The 18201-nt window shown below is 44.5% G+C and overlaps 1 protein-coding gene across 3 annotated transcripts in view; it reads right to left on the bottom strand.

Moving 5' to 3' along the window:
• Positions 1 to 10099: 10099 nt before the first annotated feature.
• Positions 10100 to 18201, bottom strand: part of LOC106983418 (zinc finger protein with KRAB and SCAN domains 8-like) — a 30698-nt gene continuing 22596 nt past the window's right edge. For 2 of the 3 annotated variants that reach the window (XM_053223301.1, XM_015081616.3), the window contains one exon: positions 10143 to 10236. The gene's annotated coding sequence lies outside the window, so the exon portion shown is untranslated. Of the gene's footprint in view, positions 10237 to 18201 lie in introns of all 3 variants that reach the window. The other variant, XM_015081614.3, reaches the window with a different exon arrangement.

The raw sequence follows: 18201 nt of genomic DNA, 5'->3' as shown, positions 1-18201 counted from the left end.
GCTGAGGGCGCTCTAGGGCACAGAACTAAATAGGGGGTAAACGGCAGATCCTGTGAAGAACCACGCAAGACCTGTGACCACAGTAACTATTTTTATTCATTCGGTAAATCCACAAAAATGCACTAATAGAGGCCGAGCCTGTGCAGAAAGCATTGCAGGCATTCGAACTGCGTCAGTGCACAGAGCCCTGGCATCCTGGAGCGTCCACTCCACGCGGGGCAGTCAGCAATCACAACTACCAGCGGAACCCCGCGCGTAGGGTGGTGTCGCGTCACTGGAGGAGGGGCGCGCGGGCCGAGGAAGCCTCCGAATCCGGCGCCCGGCCTCAGGGAACACTTCCAAGCCTCGTGAGGTGGCACAGGGTCGTCCGTCCGCGCGCACATGCGCCCACCCAGAGGGAGAGAAGCGCTGAGGAACCGCGGTCACGACAGCAGTGACCTTCGTTCGTGCTGGCTTGGCAACGACGAGCGCGGAGCCCTACTCCCTGCTCGCATCGAGGGGCTCCCACTCCGGGTCGCCCTCGCGGCTCAGCTCGTCGGGGATCCGCAGGGCCGCTCCCGCCTGGGTCCGAGCCCGAACCCTGGACCCCAAGGCGAGGGACACACTAGGCCGCTCAACCAGCTCCGCCGCAGCGGGCGGGGCCCAGCCCCCGGCTCCCGGAAGCGGCCGCCGGGCTCCCGGAAGCGCCCCGCCCGCTGCTCCTGGAGGCCACGCCCCCTGGCGCGCGCGGCCGCGTCCCACTTCCGGCGTCTCCCGGAATACACGCAACAGGATCAGGAAAGCACAACATGCCGTCAACAAAATGAAGTCGTTTTCGTTGAGGTACACTTCTATTTAAGTTGCCTTAAATATTAGAAAATAAAAATAACCCAGTGTTTGGGATAAGAATGCTTACTTTCTAGGAACATCCTGTATAGACGAGGGAAAATAATTTGTTGAGCCTAAAGCCCATTTGTCTGGTAAAAACAGGTTATCCTTGCTGTGTGGTAATTTACTAAAAACAAATGACAACAACAAAAACTTGACCTCACTGTGTATGTGAATAGATGCTCTAATCAGCTGATACAGCCTTGGGAGGGCGGTAACATCGGTCCAACCCACTCCAACCCATCTAAGGGTGACCTTGCTTCAAGCCTACGCACTCCTTGCTTGCTGACCTAAGTCCTTTGGCCGTAGCAGAAATAACCAACTTCCCTTGAGATTTGCGGACCATTTGCCTTGAGGAGTGAAGGACCAGACCGGATTGGAAAACGGCGCGAGTCTGTTCAGGGTCACGTCCACCTGTGACTACCCGCCAGGCCACCTGTTCCTCCCGCATGCAGCTCCCTCCCTTACCCCGCGTGTCTTCCCCTTTAATGCCTCCAGCTCCCCGGGGGGCAGGGAAGCCGGTCCACCCCCAGCAGCTCCAGGATCCAGGATCCAGGATCCAGGATCCGCTCGTCTCTTCGGTATGCAGCATGCACGTCTGGCTTCGGCCACTGACGGCGGTTCCTGGAGCCCGTTAGGTCTTCGCGGGGCCCAGAGGCCTCCTCCGCAGAAGCGCCGGAAATGCAAGAGTGCGGACAGGACGCACCTTCCTAGGCAGTGTCGACAGCTCCCCAAAATGTTCTCTTCCCGGTTCACTACGTGCAAACCCTCCTGCTCTCAGGGAGTGTGGACGACAGGAGTCAGGGTTACACCAAATTTTAGACAACTCGGGCTGTGAAGGCTCCAGACAAAACTCACTGGACTCGGGGCAGAGTCGGAGTCAGGGTGAAGGCTCTTCTGGACTCTGGGGGTGGGGGGAGGGGATCAGAACGTATTGTAAACACAACAAAATGACCCGGGCAGCGGAGAACTTGGATAAGCCTGTTAACACGACAGCGGTGATAAGCCGACCCGAACAATTTAGGGACACATTGCACCCAGGCTGCGGAGGCAGGTCTTTGCGGCGCTCACAGCCCCCGGGGCTACAAGTAATGCCACGCTCGCCCGGGCGTGAGCGGCGTGAGCGCCCGCCCCCGGGGCCGGCTGGGCAGGCCAAGCAGAGGGTCGCCCCACGCCCCTCACCTCGCCTCCAGCCCCAGCCCTCTGTCCGATCCCCTCTCCGCGCCCCGCCGCACCGCGAGCCCACGCCGACGCGCAACTAGATGCCGTCGAGTGGTCCGCGGAACTGGATCCCGAGAGGCTACTTCCGGGTTTGCATAGGTACCGGGAGGTCCGGGCGTCTCTATGGCTTGCGCTCTCGGGCCGGTGTGGTCACGACACCCCCGCCCGCCTCCGGCTCTCGGAGCCGCCTGGCCGCTCGCCACCTGCCTCCCCACGTACCCAGTCTGTGCGGGAGGGTAGGCTTGTGCTCTTCCCGTGGCCCCAGCACCGAGACGGCTTGCTGCCCGGCCATGCTCTGCCCCTCCGCGGGACGGGAGCACCGCGCACAACCCGACTGCACTGCATGGCGCCGTCGGGAGAATCGCGTGGGACGCCGGCGGCGTTGACTGCGCCCTGCGCCTCTGCTGTGGTGGCTTCACGCTCCCACGGCGCGGCTGCTGTCGCGAAGCGACCTGGTATATGGGGTTCACTTCTGGGATCGGTTGACTTGAGCAGAGACCTCCCTTCCCATTCTCGCACGGCCGGGTGGGCCTTGGCTAATCAGCCAAAGGCCCTAAAAGTTAAAAACATCCCCAAGAAGGCATTTTTGCCTCAAAACTGTAACGTGGAGATCCTGCCTGAGTTCCCACCCTGGCAGCCTGCTTTGCAGGTCGTAGACTTAGCAACTCGCGCAATTGCCTGAGCTGATTCCTGACAAAAACACATGTTCATACTCTATTTCTCTGGAGTACCTGAACTGATAAAATTCATCCTTAAAGTCCTACCCATGCCCTTGCCCATTTTCTTTGTATACTTTCCCAGTTCTTCCAGGCAGGATTGTTTTCTTGATTTGTGTTCATTCGTCTTTCCCATTAGATTGTAAATTCATCAAATTTGAATCCATGTTTTACTTAGTAGTAAAGTACTACTTGTAGCAGTACATACCCTTAAAATACACGACATATACGTGTGCAATGACCACTCTTTAAACAAGTAACATATTGAGAAATGTGTGTTGTCCACGTCCCTGTGCAGAGAGCTCTTCTGTCTACTTGTGAATATGTTTGGCCACAAAGGTCAAATTACTGACATTTACAGTACCTATTTATTACTTTCACTTAAGCTAAATCAAGCAATAATCCTATTTTTAGGGGTGCCTGGGTGGCTCAGTCTGTTTAGCCACCTACTCTTCGTTTAGGCTCAGGTCATGATCTCACAGTTCATGGGATCCACCACAGAGTCTGGCTCTGTGCTGATGGTAGATGATAGGATTCTCTCTCTCCCTCTCTCTACCCCTCCCTGATCTCTCAAAAATAAACTTAAAAAGAAGAAGAAGAAGAAGAAGAACCCTGGGGTGCCTGGGCGGCTCAGTCAGTTGACCGTCACACTCTTGATTTTGGCTCAGGTCATGATCTTGCGGTTCGTGGGTTTGAGCCCTGCATTGGGCTCTGTGCTGACAGTGCGGAGTCTGCTCCTGTCTCTCTGCCCTCCCCAACTTGCTCGCATGCTCTCTCTCTCAATAAATAAATTTAAAATAAATAAATAATCCTAGTTTTAAAATTTCCTCAACTTCTGGTCACCCCCCCCCCTTTTTTTTTTTTTTGCAAACAACCAGTCAAAAAGATCAAACTTCACATTGTTTCTATTTTCTCTGCCATTAAACATAAACCTCTTCTTAAGTTGTCATTCTCTAGATAAGCAAATTCTTGTCTCCAGGGCCCAGATGCATCATAAGCTAGAGGGTGATGATGCCAATGAACTAGAAAGCATATCAAGAGAGATCTGGCCCAATGATGCCAGGTCTTAATTTTTCAAAATAAGATGGAAATCCAGGCTTTTACATAAAATCTCTAACATTTTAAAGTTGGCAGCTAATTCAATTCTTAAAAACAACGAAAGGGCTACAAAAATGTCTGCCAAATGTACCTGAACCTTTGGCTACCAGTTTTCATCTCTGGCATAATTCCTACTGCCAGAAAGCTCAGTGCATCAGCACATTTCATGGGAGAACTCATTGAATTGGCTGAAAATTCCTCAAATGTACAGGTATTGTGTGAAAGCCTAGATTTTCAATTTTGAGGTGTCTAACTTCAGGGAGATTTAATGTCTCCACTTCTCTCTTATTTTTAAAATATTTATTGACTGTTCCCGCTGCCCTGTAGACTTCAACCTCTCAAGTATTTCCTATCTAGACCTTGAAACAGAGCAAAACAATAGAAGTACTTTGATGGCAGTAAGTATGAACAATTAGCACCTCCAACGTTTTCTTGGCATTTATTCATACCATCCCCATACAAATATTAATATAGTGAAATACCCAATTTATATATACTCTCTATAAGCTTTCTAATTTCTTTTTTTAAATCTTTTTTAATGTTTATTTGTGAGAGAGACAGAGAGCGAACAGGGGAGGGGCAGAGAGAGAGGGAGATACAGAATCTGAAGCAGGCTCCAGGCTCCAAGCTGTCAGCACAGAGCCCGACTCGGGGCACAAACCCATGAACTGTGAGATCATGTCCTGAGCTGAAGTCAGATGCTTAACTGACTGAGCCACCCAGGTGCCCCATAAACTTTCTAATTTCTTAAGTCCTGGTAGTGAAAAGTATATTTCATTGAAAGTAGAAGAGGACACCAGTGCTTCTCAGGCTGTTTATTTCAAGGCTGAAAAAATAAACTAATGCATAATGAGAACATCAGCGTCCAGATGATTACAGTGGACAGTGACTTCAGCTTGAAACATCTACTATTTTTTAGCATAAGAAAGTCAGAAGGGGGAGGTCCACCTGGCTTGCTCAGTTGGTTAAGCCTCTGACTCTGGTTTCAACTCAGGTCATGATCTCATGGTTGGTGAGTTCGAGCCCCACATTGGTCTCTGTGCTGACAGCCCAGAGCCTGCTTGGGATTCTCTCTGTCTCTCGGCTCCTCCCCCACTCTCTCTTTCACTCAAAATAAACAAACAAAAAAAAAAAGTCAGGAGGATGCAGGAGAAGGATTAGAGGCTCTGGCACCTGATGTCCCTTCAGTCCCACTACAATATGTGAGCACATCCACCTGGAGTGCTGGATGGCCAAAGGTAATTCTGGGACTTTTCCCCCAGAGATAAACTGGAAGAGAAATGTGTATCACTGAGATTTAAAAAGGAAAAAAGAGGATGTATGAATGAAGTGCGGAGTTGAGGATGCAAATATACATTGTAACTCCTTCCTAAAAACTGCCTTTCCCCTAAGCTGACAAAGTGCACGGCAAGGTGTAAAATTTCATGAGCTGCTTTGATGTGTTTGAGCCTCACAGGGACCCTTAGGCCTAAATGGGCTCTCCTGCTCTGGCCGGATCTGCTTCCCACCTAGCAGGAAATGCTCCCCACCCGGCTGGTTCGACATTAGACTAGCTGCCCTCCACCTCAGCCTCAACCTACCAGGTTTCACCTCCTCACCTGTGCACAACGTTATTCAAACACGCCAGTCACATCCTCCCAAGAAATCGGGGCCACCTTGTCCTCTTGTTACTGCAAAGCCTGCATCCCAAAGTCCCAGTTTGTTCCTCGTGCTCCCCTGTGGCCCTGGATGTCATGCTGAGAGTGTACCTCCGTCCGGCACCAGGTGTCACCTGTTTGTCCATCCTCAGAACAAGAGGGCAGGTGGCCCCCCACCCCTGGCACCAATAGGGTGAAGGGGAGATGAACAAAAGGGCAAATTACCTCACTGAGCAGTCATTTGAAAACCTCTCCCTAGTTCACCCCTCATGTATGTAACTTTAAAAACAGCATCACATCCCCATGCAGCCTGCTAAGTTCTCTGCAGGGAACACACATGACATCTTTGTGGTCCTCTGCCCACAACACACGAGTCTCTGGGTCGTTGGGATAGTCAGGGTATGTGATGACAGTGACTTCAGGAAGCAGAAGGGCAGACGGACCACAAGGGAGGAGACTGGAGGAGCAGGAGGCAGGGCAGCATTCCCTGCAGAGCCAGGCAGGATGCGAGCAGTCTGTTCCCCTGATGTCGCCAGATCTTTCAACCGGATGTGTGACATCAGACTGTCTCACGGCCTAGAATAACAATGGAATGGACACACCACATCCTGACGTCCCGAACTTACCACACAGCGATAGGGTCTGTATTCAGCATAGCTTTCTAGAGTGGTTCAGTAAGGCCTGATGCGTGATTAAAGGCTTTCTTACAGTTAGGACACAAACGCAGACTTCTGCCCTCTGTGGATCCCCTGATGATGAACAAGGCTTGACCTCTGAATGAAGGCTCGTCCACACTCCTCACACTGATGGGGCTTCTCCCCATTGTGGATCCTCAGGTGTGGAGTAAGGCTGGTGCCCCCTCGGGAAGCTCTCCCCCATTCCTTACACAGGTAGGGTCTCTCTCCTGTGTGGCTTCTCTGATGCTCCGTGAGTCCCGACCCCTGACTGAAGGCCCTCCCACATCCATGACATCTGAAGGGCTTCTCTGGTGTGGACCCTCAGATGTCCAATAAGGTGTGAGCTTTGCCTAAATGATTTACTGCACTCTTTACACCCAGAGGGTCTCTTCCCAGTATGGATTCTCTGATGACGAACCAGGCCTGGGTCTTGACTGAAGGCCTTCCCCCATTCATTATACCGATATCGTTTTATTTTATTATGAACTTCCTGGTGTGAAAGAAGGGCTGATTTATAACTGACAGCATTCCCACACTGGTTACATTGATAGGGTTTTTCCTGAGTATGGATTCTCCAGGGGCAAACCACCCCTGAGCTCTGAGCAAAGGCCTTCCCACACTCCTTACATTTGTATTGTTTTACTCTTATGGGGTCGACCTTTTGCTGTCCTGATTTGCCCTCACATTGAGGTTTCTCCACATCTTGCATCCTAGAAAACATCCAATGTGCTCCTTTCCGCGGAACTTGGCTTTGGAGCAAATTCACCACTCATAGTCCTGATTCAGCCTTCTGCTGGAAGAGCAAGTCAATGATTTAAATGCCACATGTCCCATATAAAGGGTTTTGATGAAAGATTAGGATAGATAATCAAGAGCCATCATCCTAATGGTTTTTGACACTCACTGCACCTATGAGTCACAGAGAATGAAGATAAATAAATAAAGGCCCTCAGGGCCCTGGCCCAGATCTAAACTCAAAATGGCGGAATGAAATGAAAATTCCCCAAGAATCTTCCAAAAGTCCCCACCAAACACACCTTCCAGTATTTACCCCTGGTATAGTCGTCCCACACAGGATCTGGGCTGGCCCGTGACCCACTTTATTCAACAGAATGTGGTGCAAGTAACGCTGTGTCAGCTCAGGGACGAAGACTTTACCACCATGCGTCTGCGTCCTTGAGATCCTGAGCTGCCCTGTAAGAAGGTCAGTCACCCTCTAGAGAGATGGCGGGAGAGCCCATGAGAACCTGAGGCCATCACAGTGTCTCTAGAGGCCTAGTTTTCTGCCTCCTGATAAGGCAGGAGACAAGGGAGCAAGGTATTTTGGGCAGCACAGCCCAGGAGGGCCCTGGATAACACAAACTGGTATCACGTGCAACAGAAGACACCCTGAGAAGTGTGGGAGACAATTCATGGTCGTTCCTTTCAGCCACTACGTTTTGGGGGTGGTTTGGTACACAGAAATAGACAGCTGAAATGCCAATCCATCAGCCAGTTTTTGGTGATGCTCACGGCAACACCATGAATTGGGTAATAGATTTAGGAACTGAAACCTAAAAATTAAGTGAGTGGCCTAGGATCACATGGCAGGTGAGTGGTAAAGTCTGGCCTGGAACACAGGTCTTCTACAGGAATCCAAAGCCTGTGCCCTTTGTTTTTACGATGAAGGAATAGATACTCCTGGGAAAAACTTCAACAGTACAAAAGGCATAAAAGTAAAATGTCCAAATCCTCACTTGTCTTTCTGCATCACCCTGCGTGCTCCCTGCACTCACTCCGCAGGCAACCACCGCAGCCTCGCTGCCCTGTGATGGATCTACCATGGCGATTCAGTGCCTGTCATTTGCGCCTGCACTTACGGAAAGTTTTTCTCCCAGGAATTCCACACAAGTGTCATAGACTTTTATATAAAGACACCCACTGGTGCACTGTGCGTAATAAAAACACTACAAACAGCTTAGATGTATATCAGCAGAAGACTAGTAAATTAATTATATGTATGCAACACAAAACTAAAGACCTATTAAATGAATAAAGGAGTTCTATTGGTAAGAGTAGTATTATTTAGGGGCACCTGGGCGGCTCGGCCAGTTGAACGTTGGACTTCGGCTCAGGTCATGATCTCACGGTTTTGTGAGTTTGAGCCCCACATATCGGGCTCTCTGCTGTCAGCACAGAGCCTGCTTTGGATCCCGTCTCCCTCTCTCTCTGCCCCTCCCCTGCCTATGCTCTCTCTTTCAAAAAAGACAAATAGACTTTTTAAAAAGTTGGTGAGCATACTAAAAAAATAAAATAAAGTAAAATGTACCCAGGATTTGTCTTAATCAAGGAGGCATGGGAAGGACTATCATGAAGAAGTTTCCATCTCCACAGATCCCTAGGCACAGCAGGTGTGGCACCTCGTGCAGGCCACGTAGGAAGGCAGGAGGCAGGAGAGGGGAGAGTGTGGCCTAGAGCTTTACTAGAGTTTTCCAGAGAAGGAATAGGCAAGGTAGGGTAGGTTGCTGAATGAACTCAGGATCGCATAGTTTGAATGATTCTACTGGGATGTTCTGCGGTTATTCACCACCTTGCCCCGGGGGGGATTTACAGCAGGAGAAGTAGGGGACTGGTGTGCGAGAGTCTGATAAAGGAGCCTGATAAAGGAGCCGGCTGGGGAGCGGACTCTGGATTATCTGGTTCAAATATGAAAAGGGTACTTGCAGGGAGTTCTCCACTGTCTCTAGGAATCAGCTAGCTCTCCCAGGGGCACCAGGATCAAGGTCCTAAATGCCAGAACATCAAGAATATAGAAAATAAGAAAATACAGTCCATACAGGATAATACCATTTGACCTGGGGGGCCTGGGTGGCTCAGTGGGTTAAATGTCCGACTTTCGCTCAGGTCATGATCTCATAGTCAATGGGTTCGAGCCCCACAGAACTCTGTGCTGACAGCTCAGAGCCTGGAGCCTGCTTTGGATTCTGTGTCTCCCTCTCTCTCTGCCCCACTTCTGCTCACGCTCTGTCTCTCTTTCCCCGTCCCTCAAAAATAAATAAACATTAAAATAACAATAACAAAAATAATCCCACTTGACCTAAAAGAGGGACAGGGGCTTGAGAGGCATGGAAAGATTTTAGAAATACGTATATATTAGAGAATGTTGGAATGGAACTTTTATTTTCATTATATGTCCTTCTCTACTACAATTTTTGAAATATAAACTATTGTTCTATAATAATAGCCCTCTTAATAATTAATTTAAAAATATAATACTAGAATCTATTGTAGTAAATGTATGTTAGATTTGGGCATCTATCTTTTTAATGTTCATTTATTTTTGAGAGAGAGCTAGCAGGGGAGGGGCAGAGAGAAGGAGACACAGAATCTGGAGCAGGCTCCAGGCTCTGAGCTGTCAGCACAGAGCCCGATGCGGGGCTCGAACCCACTAACAGTGAGATGGTGACCTGATCCAAAGTCAGATGCTCAACCGTGAGCCACCCAGGCGCCCGATGGGCATCTATATTTTTAAATAGTTCCTTGGTGATTGGATTCATAGAATTGAAAAGTGCTATCTTAAGCAGAACATAATAAAATGAAATGAAATGAAATGAAATGAAATGAAATGAAATAAAATGAAATAAAATAAAATGAAATAAAATAAAATGAAATGAAATGAAATAAAATAAATAAAAATAAATAAATAAATAAAATAAAATAAAATAAATACAAAACCAAAATTCAACAATTTTGAGTATCTTAATTCAAAATTAAATCAGCTCTGGATATGCTCACTTTGTAAATAACCTTTTGGTGTTAAATTTATTCTACCCCCAGACACCACTTTTCTTGCCAAAAATACAGCTCCCAGGCGGATGCGATCTACTCAGTGCTTCAAAACCTCCACCGGGATTCACATTTTGAGGCTTTGTTCTCTTGCACAAGCCTGTGCTCCCAAGGATGACACTTTGGCTGGACGGTCAGGGCTGATCTGCAAGGCTCACAGGTGCCACGTCCTTGTTTGTAGAGCTTGGCTTCAACCTAAGGACATACAGGTAGAGCTGGGTTTACAAGACCATCACAGATATCGGGCAATAGCTAAAACCTCAAAATTTGATTAAAAAAAATCTGCTACGGGGGCGCGTGGCTGCTCAATGGAGCCCGCGATCTCGGGTTCGAAGTTCAAACTCCTCGCTGGTTGTAGAGATTACTAAAAAATAACATGTTGTAAACAATTCCTATGGATACAGGAAGCAGAATAACGAGATCTGTGTCATAATCAATTCACACAAAGCACATAAGCAGCAGAGTTTCAAAGAGAAAACAAAAGGACAACGCTTTAGCCCAGCAACAAGGGCCGGAAATCCCCTCGCTTACACAGGCCCCCTCTCTTTGCTGGCAGACCCTTGGTGTCTAATCAAGGAACGATGGATTAACCTTTCCCCACCTGTTGTGTGCTATCTCCAAACTCTCCAACACGGTCACCACCTGCTTCCGCTCCGGGTGCTGTCCCCGCACCCAGGCCTGGAGCTCGGCGGGCAGGATGGTCATGAGCTGCTCCAGCACCAGCAGCTCCAGGATCTGCTCCTTGCTGTGCGTCTCGGGCCGCAGCCACTGGCCCAGGCATCTCCTGGTAACGGAAGAGCCTGAAGCGCTGGTGTAAGACCTCCTGATAAAGGTGCACCTGCCCTAGCCATCCAGGCTTCTGCTCCCAGGAAGGGTCCTTCTCTTCCTCCACCTTCGGTACACTCAGAGCCTCCTGTTCCTCCGCGGTGTGGACCTCAGGAGTATGTGTCTATTTCTGGGCTCTCTATTCCATTCTGTTCATCTATTTGTGTATTGTTTTTGCCAATATCATGTGTCTTGATTTCTGTAGATTTATAACTGGTCTTGAAGTTAGGAAGTGTCAGTCGTCTGTTTCCTTCAATGCTGAGTTAGCTATTCTGGGTCTGTGGCCTCTCCCTATAGACTTTAGAATCAATTTGTTGGAGGGGCGCCTGGATGGCTTAGTTGGTTAAGTGTCCGACTCTTGATTTCAGCTCAGGTCATGATCTCATGGTCATGGGATGTAGCCCCGTATTGGGCTTTGTGCTGATAGCGTGGAGCCTGCTTGGGATTCTCTCTCTCCCTCTCTCTCTGCCCCTGCCCCGCTCATGCTTGCTCTCTCTCTCTCTCTCTCAAAAAAAATAAATAAACATTAAAAAACCCAATTTGTTGGTATCTACAAAAGAACTAACTGGGATTTTACTGGGATTACATTGTATCTATAATTTAATTGGGAGGAATGACAATCATGACAACAGAGTACATGAAATATCTCCTACTGTATTTAGATCTTTGATTTCTTTCATCAGAGTTTTATAGTTTTCCTCATGGAGATCTTGTACACATTTTGTTAGATTTATACCAAATTATGTATTTATCTTTTTGGTGCTAAGGTAAATGTTAATTTCAAAATCCTGTTGTTCATTGCTGTTATATAAGAAAGCAATTGACTTTTCTGTATTAAGCTGAATCCTGCAACCTTGCTATAATCACTTATTAGGTCCAGGAAGGGTTTTTATTTTTATTTTTGTATTCTTTAGGATATTCTACAGAGACAATCGTGTTATGGCAAACAGCCAGTTTTATTTCTTCCTTCCCAAACTACATTACTTTCATTTCTTTTTCTCATTTGTTGCGTTACATAAGTCTTCCAGTATGGTGTTAAGTGGGAATGGTGAGAAGGGACATCTTTATCCTCTTCCTCATCTAAATAGGAAAGCATTTGTTTTTGTTTTTTTTTTTACCATTAAATATAATGTTAGCTGTAGGTTTTTGTAGATGTTCTTTATTAAGTTGAGGAAGTTCCCTCTCTATCCCTAGTTTGCTGAGAGTTTTTATTATAAATGTGTTTGATTTTGTCAGATGCTTTTTCTGCATCTGTTGATATGATTATATGACATTTCTTCTTTAGCCTATTGATGAGACAATTACATTAACTGATTTTCAAATAGTGAACCAGATTTGCATACCAAGAATAAATTTCACTTGGATATAGTATACAGTTCTTTCTATACATTGTTGGAATCAATTTACTAATATTCTAATAAAGATTTATCAATCTATCTATGAAAGATATATTGGTCTGCAGTCTTCCCATCTTGTAATAACTTTGTCTGATTTTGGTATTGGGATAATACTGGCCTCATAAAATAAATTAGGAAGTATTCCTCTATGCTTTCATCGTCTTTAAGAGATAGTACAGCATTGGGGTGCCTGGATAGCTCAGTTGGTTAAGCGTCCCGCTCTTGATTTCAGCTGAGGTCATGATCTCACAGTTTATGTGTTTGAGCCTTGCATTGCGCTCTGTGCTAACAGTGAAGAGCCTGCTTGGAATTTCTCTCTCCCTCTCTCTGCCCCTCCCCTGCTCGCTCTCTTTCTAAAATAAATAAATGTAAAAAAAATGATATAGTGCAGCAGTCACATAATTTTTATTTAAATATTTGGTAGAACTCACCAGTGAACCTATCTGTACCTGGTACTTTGGGAAGATTAATTATTGTCTTAATTTCTTTAATAGATATAAGCCAACTCAGATTGTCCATTTCTCCTTGTGTGAGTTTTGGTAATTGTGTTTGTGATTTTGTGACTTGTAATAAAAACCATATATTTGGTCTTCCTCCCCATTCAGTGCTGAGAGTGACAATGAGATCTTTTGTTATGTTAATAGGGTGAATTTTATGAAGCCCCTCAGGGTGGGGGCTTGGTTGTCAGAGGGGACAACCGTGTGATTAGAAGGTTGGAACTTTAAGTACCCCCCCCCCCCAGCAAGGGGTGGCTGGAGATTGAGTTCAATCACCAATGGAAAATGATTTAATCAATCGTGTCTATGTAATGAAGCTTCCACAAAAACCCAAAAGAAGGGGGTTAGGAGAGCTTCCTGGTGGGTGAACACAGATTTGGGAAGAGTGGTATGCTCAGAGAGGGTATGGGAGTCCTGCACCATTCTTCAATACCTTACCCTGTGCATCTGTTCCTGAATTCTATCCTTTTCTAATAAACCAGTATTCTAGTAAGTAAACTGGTTCCCTGAGTTTTGGAGCCATTTTAGCAAATTAATCAAACCAAAGGATGGGGTCATTGGTCCCTCCCATCTAAAGTTCGTTGTCTGAAGCTCAGGTAACAACCTAGGACTTGTGATTGGCATCTTAGGTGGGGAGAGGGGGCAGTCTTGCAGGACTGAGCCCTTAACAGAGAAAATCTGATGCCATCTCCAGGTAGATAGTATCAGAATTGAGTTGAATTGCATGCCACCCACCTGATATCTGAGAACTGCTTGGTGGTGTGGGAAAAAAAGACCCACACATTGTAATTGAAATCAGAATTGTAGTGTCCTTCAAAAAATTGGTACGATTCATCTAGGTGAAAAAATTGAGGGCATAGAGTTGTTCATAATATTCCTTTTTTTAATATCTATAGAATCCACAGTGATATTAAAATTTGTGTCTTCTCTCTCTCTTTTCCTTAGCTAACCTGGCTAGAAGTTTATCAGTTTTATTGATCTTAAAAAAAAAAAAAACAGCTTTTGGTTTCACTGATTTTTTTCTATTGATTTCCTGTTTTCAGCTTCACTTATATCTGCTCCAATTTTTATTTATTTTTCTTCTGCTCATTTTGGACTTAATTTGCTCTTCTTCTAATTTCCTAAAATGGAAGCTTACATTTTTGATTTTAGACATTTTTTCTATTCTAATACATACATTCAGTGGTATAAATTTTCCTCTAAACAATGTTTCTGCTTCATCCCACAAATTTTGAGAAGTATTCATTTAGTTCAAAACATTTTTATATTTCTCTTGAGACTTCTTTGACCCATGTTTTATTTAGAAGTATGTTGTTTAACTTCCAAATATTTTGGGATTTTCCACTTATCTTTCTGTTACTGATTTCTTTTAAATCCATTGTGGTCTGAGAGCATACTTAGTATAATTTGTATTGTTTTAAGTTTGTTAAGGTGTATTTTATGGCCATCGGAATGTGGCCAATATTGGTGAATGTTCCATGGGTGCTTGAGAGAAATGAGTATTCTGCTGTTGTTGGATAAAGTATTCTACAGATGTCAACTACAACCAAACTGAATGACACTGTTATTCAATCCGACTATGTCCTTACTCGTTTTGTGCCTATTGGATTTTTCCATTACTGAAAAAGGGATGTTAAGGCCTCCAAATCTACGAGTGGATTCATCTATTTCTCCTTGCATTTGTACCAGTTTTTGCCTTATGTATTTTGACATTCTATTGCTTGGTGCATATACATAAAATATTGTAATGTCTTCATGGAAAACTGACTCCTTTGTCATTATGTAATGTCCCTCTTTATCCCCAGTAAATTTTCTTGCTCTAAAGCTAGCTTTGTCTAAGATTAATATAGTTACTACAACTTCCTTTTTAATGTTTTTATTATTTTGGTAATTTGCATCCAAGTTAGTTAGCATATAGGGCTATAATGATTTCAGGAGTAGATTCCAGTGATTCATCCCCTATGTATAACACCCTGTGCTCATCCCGACAGGTGTCCTCCCTAATGCTCCTTGCCCATTTAGCCCATCCCCCCCCCACAACCCGTCCAGCAACCCTCAGTTTGTTCTCTGTATTTAAGAGTCTCTTATGTTTTGTCCCCCTCCCTGTTTTTATATTATTTTTGCTTCCCTTCCCTTATGTTCATCTGCTTTGTGTCTTAAATTCCTGATATGCATGAAGTCATATGAGATCTGTCTTTCTCTGAGTGGCTAATTTCACTTAGCATAATACCCTTTAGTTCCATTCACACCTTTCTTTCTTTTTTTTTTAAGTTTATTTTATTTTGAGAGAGAGAAAGAGAAAACACAAGTGGGGGAGGGGTAGAGAGAGAATCCCAAGCAGGCTCAGGGCTTCAATCTCACGAATCGAATCATGAGATCATGACCTGAGCCAAATCAAGAGTGGGATGCTTAACTGAGTGAGCCACCCAAGCACCTCTACTCTACCTTTTTTGTTTTTGTTTTATTATTTTTGAGAGACAGAGAGAGACAGAGTGTGAGCAGGGGAGGGGCAGGAAGAGAGGGAGACACAGAATCCGAAGCAGGCTCCAGGCTCTGAGCTGTCAGCACAGAACCAGACATGGGGCTCAAACCCACAAGCCAGCTGTAAGATCATGACCTGAGCCAAAGTTGGATGCTTAACTGACTGAGCCCCCAGGCACCCCTCCACCTTTCTTATGATGAGTGTTAGCTTGGTGTATCTTTGTTCATCTCTTTAATCTGTGTCTTTACATTTAAAGAGTGGTTCTTGTAGAGAACTTAAAGTTGGGTCTTGATTTATTCTTTTAATTAGAAAAAAAATTTTTTAATGTTAATTTATTTTTGACAGAGAGAGAGAGAGACAGAGCATGAGTGGGGGAGGGACGGAGAGAGAGGGAGACTCAGAATCTGAAGCAGGCTCCAGGCTGTCAACACAGAGCCCTATGTGAGTCTCGCACTCACGAACCGTGAGATCATGACCTAAGCCAAAGTCAGATGCTTAACCGACTGAGCCACCCAGGCACCCCTTTTCTCTTTGTTTTTAATTCACTGTCTTTCTCTCTTTTTTTTAATGATCTAGGAGGTTCCCCCCACCCACCTTTTTTTTTTAATTTAAATTTTATTTAACCAGCCTTGTCTTTTAATTGGTATATTTAGACCGCTGATGTTTAAAGTGATTATTGAAGGGCACCTAGCTGGCTCAGTTGGAGGAACATGTGTCTCTTGATCTCAGAGTCATGAGTTCAAGCCCCACATTGGGTGTAGAGATTACTTAAAAATAAATAAAACTTTAAAAAAATGAAGTGATTATTGGTGCCCCTGGGTGGCTCAGTTGGTTAAGTGTCCAACTTCCGTTCAGGTCCTGATCTCAGTTTGTGATCAGCCTGCATTGGGCTCTGCGCTGACAGCTCAGAGCCTAGAGCCTGGTTCCAGTTCTGTGTCTCCCTCTCTCTCTGCCCCTCCCTCACTCACACTCTGTCTCTTTGAAAAATGAGTAAATGTTAAAAAATTTTTTTAAATGAAGTGATTATCGATATAGTTCAGTTAATACCTATAATTTTTGTTACTGTTTTCTATTCATGGCTCTTGTTTTTTTTTTTTTCTTCTTCCACTCTTTCTGCCTTCTGAGGCTTTAATTGAGCATTTTATCTGATTTCATTCCTCTCCCTTAGCATATGAATTATACTTTGCCTTTTGCCTCAAAGTTCTTATTCTTTTCCCTCCTTTTAATTCTTTTCTCCTTGCCTTTCAGTTTGGCAAGTTTCTATCGGTGACATTTCTTCAACCTCTCTGGTTCTTTGGCCTCGTCCAGTCTATTGATGAATCCTTCAAAGCATTCTTCATTTGTTAGGGTGTTTATTATTATTTCCTTTTCATTAATTCTTAAAGTTTCCATCTGTTTACATTACCAGTCTGTTCTTGCATGTTGTTTACTTTTCCCATTAGAGCCTTTAGCATATTAATCATAGTTCTTTTAAATTCCTGGTCTGGTAATTCCAACATCTCTGCTGAATCTAAGTTTAGTTTTGATTACTGCTACCTTACTTTAAATTTTAAATTATTATTATTATTATTATTTAGTAATCTCTATAATGGAGGGCTCAAACTCATGACCCTGAGATCAAGAGTCATATGCATTATCGATTGAGCCAGTCAGGTGCCCCTGCTTTTTACCTTTTAGTGTGCCTTCTTTTGTTGTTGTTTTTTGAAAACCAGACATAATAAATTAGGTAAAAAGAACTGAGGTAAATAGGTCTTTAGATAAATAGTGCGGGATTTTATGTGTTTGTAGGTAGAATTTGGGTATTTATTGTTTGCTATAGCTGTAGGTATCAGAGCTAAAGTTTGGTCTGGTGTCTGTGTTTTTGCCTTACCTTTTGCTTCTGGGTTTCCCTCTGGACTTCTTAAATAGAACTAAGCTGTGCAATTGTTCCAATCGTTTCCCTTGTTATATAGGATCCCTATTAATGTGGCGATAGGGTGAGGGGAGAGCAGCATTCTAGAGTCCTGAGATTAGGTTTCAGTCTTTCAAGGAGTCTGTGGCCTTGGACTGTGATATTCACAAGTGCTTCTCAGTTTTTGTTCCCTTTCCGTCCTTACATGAGACAGGAAGGACAGAACAGGCTGGGGCTTGCTCTTCCCCTGTATGGGAAGGTAAGACCAGGCCTGGGTATTCCCTTCCCCTACATGGAATGAATAGATTTTAATATTTTTTATCGGGATATAATTCACAGGACATAAAATTCATCCTCTTAATGTGTAATATTCAGTGATTTTTAGTGTATTTACAAATTTGAGAAACCATCATCACTATCTAATTCTAGAACATTTTCATCACCCCAAAATAAATCCACACCATTAGTAGTGTCTAATGATTGTCCAGTCTATTGATGAGTCCTTCAAAGCATTCTTCATTTGTTATGGTGTTTTTTTATTATTTCCTTTTCATTAATTTTTAAAGTTTCCATCTCTGTTTACATTACCAGTCACTTCCCATACCTCTCATCCCTGGCAACCATGAATCTACTTTCTATCTCTGTGGATTTTCCTATTTGGGACATTTTGTAAAATGGAATCATACACTCTGTGGCCTTTTTTTTGTCTTCCTTCATTTGGTGTAATGTTTTCAAGGTTCATCCATGTTACAGCATGTATAAATACTTCATTCCTTGTTATGGTTGAATAATGTACCATTGTATGATTATAGCACAATTGTTTATTCATTTATTAATCAACAGAAATGGACTGTTTCTACTTTTTGGTTATTATGAGTAGTTCTACTGTGAACATTTATGTACAGTTTTTTTTTAATTTATTTTTTAAAATTTACATCCAAATTAGTTAGCATATAGTGCAACAATGATTTCAGGAGTACATTACTTAGTGCCCCTTCCCCATTTAGCCCATCCCCCCTCCCACAACCCCTCCAGCGACCCTCAGTTCTCCATATTTATGAGTCTTGT

The sequence above is a fragment of the Acinonyx jubatus genome, chromosome B2 (genome assembly GCF_027475565.1).
Source record: "Acinonyx jubatus isolate Ajub_Pintada_27869175 chromosome B2, VMU_Ajub_asm_v1.0, whole genome shotgun sequence".
NCBI lineage: Eukaryota > Metazoa > Chordata > Mammalia > Carnivora > Felidae > Acinonyx > Acinonyx jubatus.
Note: the sequence above shows the minus strand (reverse complement) of the source record. Positions and strands in the feature narration are given on the sequence as shown.